The 4,193-nt window shown below is 42.8% G+C and overlaps 1 long non-coding RNA gene across 1 annotated transcript; it reads right to left on the bottom strand.

The window, feature by feature from the left end:
- Positions 1 to 1,887: 1,887 nt before the first annotated feature.
- LOC122221171 lies at positions 1,888 to 3,357 on the bottom strand. The gene is made up of 3 exons (XR_006203114.1): positions 3,296 to 3,357; positions 2,261 to 2,432; positions 1,888 to 2,044 (listed from the first exon to the last, which is right to left on the bottom strand). It is a non-coding gene; the product is annotated as an uncharacterized LOC122221171 (long non-coding RNA).
- Positions 3,358 to 4,193: the final 836 nt, after the last annotated feature.

Here is a 4,193-nt window from a genome sequence, read left to right as displayed (position 1 = left end):
ATGAAACCCATAAAGTTTAAATAAATAAAATTCACACGTAGATTCCTCAGAGTGGAGCTTGGGAACACCAAGAACAAAGGAAAGATTTTTAAAGCTTCTGGAGAAGGAGGAAAACAGGTTACAATCTACTCAAAAGAAAAATGTAGATTAGCAGCTGACCTTCAGCAGCAGCTGTGGGAGCCAGAAGATAGTAGAATATTTTAGCATATTGTCGATTAAAAATAACCACCAACTTAGAATTCTGTAGTGAGTAAAAATGTCTTTCACGAATAAAATAAAATTAAGGCTATTCATATAAAAAGTAAGAAGAAAAAAATTTGCCATTCCCAGAGCCTTCACCAAAGGCAATGCCAAAGGTTGTACGAAAGGGAGAAGGAAAGTTATTCCCGAATGAGGAACAAAGTGTATAGACAGATGAAGAGCATAGAAGCTGGGAAGTATATAGGTAGACAAAATAAATACTAACTGCTTTAAGCTGTAACAATAGTGTTATTTGAGATTTTAAAAAAGATAACATTTAAAAAATGAAAACACCAACATCTAGGTCAGGGATTGAATGGATTTTAAAGTATTTTAACATCCTTGTACAGTCCTGGAGGATGCACTGGTTAATGTAGTGCACTGGTAATGTAATGCACTGGTAAATGATAGTTTTTGAGTACAGGTTGTTGTAATTTCCGGGTGAACTTTTAAAAGAATAAAAACAGAGAACACACCCGTTGAACTAATTGGAGGGGCAATTCTGAATGGTCCAAAAATATTCCATTAATACAAAAATACAAGAAAGGAGAGTACAAGGAACACAGTAAGGTGGGGCAAATAGAAAGCACAAAATAATGTAGGAAAACATCTAAAGTACAAAGATCCATCCAAATGGATGGAAGAAAACCTCTCATGCAAGTATTGAAAAAAAGCTGATAGAGCTGTATCCATATCAAACAGCATAGTGTCTAAGGCAAAAAGAATCATTAAAGATAAGAAGGCTTTTGTACAACAAAAAGGATAAAATGCAGTTACATGCAAAAACATGGGTGAAACTCACACGTAGTGATGAGTGAAAGAAGCGAGACACCAAAGCATCATTACAGTACGATTCCATTGACATTAAGTTCAAAAAAACAAAAGCAGGAGAAACAACTAAACTGCATTGTTTAGTGACCCCACAATTGGTAGTAAAATTATAAAGAAAGGCAAGAAAATAAAAATCACCAAAGTCAGAATAGTGATTACATCTTGGGAGGAAAGCAGTTGTGATCCCAAGGGGGGCCACACAGGAGTTCTGGGGTGCCAGTGAAGTTCTAAGTCTAGTGGTCAGGGCTCATTTCATAATTATGCTTTACACTATATATATATAAAGTTAATGTATTTTTGCACAATTTATTTAACAACTGGAAAAAAATTGGACACTCTTGAGTTCTAGATCCTTTTCCAACATGTGGTGTCCATAAATTCTTTGATATTCCTCCTTTCAAGAGATGGAACCTAATTCTCCTCCCCTTGAATGTGGACTGGACTTAGTAGCTTGTTTCCTACAAATAGAATAATGTGGAAGTGATGATGGGTGATTTCAGAGACCAGGCCATAAAAGGTGCTGTAAATTCTTTATTGTTTTCTCTTCCATTGCTTGCTCTGGGGGAAGCCATGTTGTGAGAGCATCACGTGATGAGGAACTTGGACTGTTAGCCAACAGCTCAGTGAAAGAGCTTCCTGGGCAGCAGATCCTCCCGCCCTAGTCAATGCTTGGATGACAAGCTGCTGTCACCAACATCCTGACTGTGACCTCACAAGAGACCCTGGGCCACAACCACCCAGATAGGCTGCGCCCAAACTTGTGTCACACAGAGACTATGAGTCAATAAATGTTTGTTTTTTTTTAAGTTGCTGAGTTTGGGGATGATTTGTTACACACAAGAGATACGGAATTACACATCACTAATTTGTTGTTGACCATGGCTGCATTTCCTCTCTGGAAACGTCTTCCTCTGTTTTCTCGACTGTGCAGCAGAGAAGCTGGGCTGCGTTGTGAATGGCAAATACGTATCGCCTAGCCAAAGAAATGCCAATCAGTTAAGGATTCTGAGACTGCCCCTAACATCAGGGTGACAGTGCAGCAAGTGACTGGAGGGCAGCTTATTTACCATGCATACCTTCCCCAGACTAAAGGATCACTAAATCCACGGAGGGGGTGGTTATCTCAATTCCACACCCACCCACTCCCCCCTTACCAGGTATAGTTGTTTTGGAAGCCCAAGCTCCTTACCACAGCAGTGACAAAAGCATCTGGTCTCCTTGTCCTCCAAGACCGCGTGTCTGAAATCGTTCAACTAAGACATATTGGCCAGAGCTCTGGCGCGGAACCCAGGTTCAAATTCGTCACTTAATATCTGTGTGACCTTCATCCACTTCATTTCTCAAAGCCTCAGCTTCCTCACCTGTAAGATGGAGATTTCTCTAAGGATGGAATGAAAGTCCGTGGCAACTGGTCGGTCGGTTCATCAGGAGTCCTTGTCTCCATCCACCATGAACCCATCCTTGAGCTCGGGGCGTTTCGGGGGATATAGTGAAATATGCTGGTGTCTCTTCCCTCCGGGAACTTGCTGCCTATGTGAGGAGACAGTGGCCATGCGCCGCTATCAGAGAACCTTTCAAGCTAGTACAAGTACAGTGCCTCATGGACTGGATGGACAGTATATGCTCTAGTACTTTTCCAAGTGTGGTCCCCGGACCAGCAGCATCCGTCAGCATCACCTGGGAACTCATTAGACACTGAGACCTAGGGGACCACCGAGGAAACCCAGCACGCTAAGGGTGGCGCCCAGTGATCTGTGCTGTAACAAGCCCTCTCCACGATTCTGAGCGCACTCAAGTCTGAAGACCATTGCTCTATGGGAATTCGGGAGCCAGGGGGACCCGGAGAGGCCTGATGGAGGATCTGGAATTGGAACTATAAAGAAGGACTAGAATATGAATAGGCAAAAGAAAGGGTGAATGTGGTTTCGGGTAAGGGCAACAGCATGAGCAGGGGCAAGGAGACAGGACAGCTTGGCGTGTACTGGGTCCGATGAGGGAACCAGCTGACGGAACAGGATGCAAACGCTGAGAACAGTGGGAGCTAGGGTCAGAGAGGTAAGGGCCTCAAGTGCCAAGAAGGAGGTTGGCCTTGACAGAGCAGGCCAAGGGAGCCATTGCAGGTTTTTGAGCAGGAGAGTGGTGACAGCCTGGTACCTCTTCCAGACCCACAGGCTAGAGCCCCTCCCTAGGTCTCACTAGGCTCAGAAGGCAGATGAATACCTACCTGCACCAGCATCCCCTGAAGCCAGGGATATCCTGCTCTGAGGCGAGGAAACTGTAAGGGAGAAGGCAGGCCAGCAGCAGCCCCGCGGCCTCCCTCCCACAGAGGACCTCTGAGCCCCAGCCTCACATGGGCCTTGTGCAGGTATTGAATTATGAATGGAGATTGTCCAGAAATAATTGCAAACATTATTGCCCCCCCCCCACACACATGTGTGTCCTCTGCAGGGCTGCGGCAATAGATTTTGTTGCTTTAACTCTCCAGGGTAGTTGTAAATTAGAGCTCTCCCTTAACAGTGGGGCAGGGATCCTGAGGAGAGGGAATCCCTTTTGAAAGCCCTAAAAGGGACAGACCCCTCAACCATGTGCATTGGTTACCCTCAACTTTTCCTTTTGTTTGATCTATTCCACCCATCCCTATTAAATAACTAATTATTTAACATCTTTTAAAGCTTTGTTATATATTAGAACAGGCAGGACACAAATGAGTGCTTTTAATAATATAAAAGCCCATTAGCTTCATTTACTGTTAATGTTAAAATAAACATGAGGCAATTTAGATCTACTATTCCAATTTCACGGAAACTTTGATGTTTTTCTTCTCTAGTCACATAATTAAGGGAAAAACTACTAATGATATTAAGTTTGTACAGTGTTAATGACAGAAACAGGCACAAGCTGAAATTGCAGCCATTAATATGAAAAAATAAAATATTTAACAGGGGAGATAGATGAGTGCAATTTTAATAAACCAAAATGAAGAAAATTAATTTTAGAAAGTTCCACAGTCTTTCACATGCTACCATTACACAAGCTGTCTAATCTATTATTTTTGTGGTCTGGATTATTTATCGACGGTCCGGAGGAATGCCCTGGTTTTTGCGTATTGTTTTGTGGATGAT

This window comes from Panthera leo, chromosome B3 (assembly GCF_018350215.1).
Source record: "Panthera leo isolate Ple1 chromosome B3, P.leo_Ple1_pat1.1, whole genome shotgun sequence".
Classification (NCBI taxonomy): domain Eukaryota; kingdom Metazoa; phylum Chordata; class Mammalia; order Carnivora; family Felidae; genus Panthera; species Panthera leo.
This window is presented reverse-complemented; position numbering and strand designations above follow the sequence as displayed.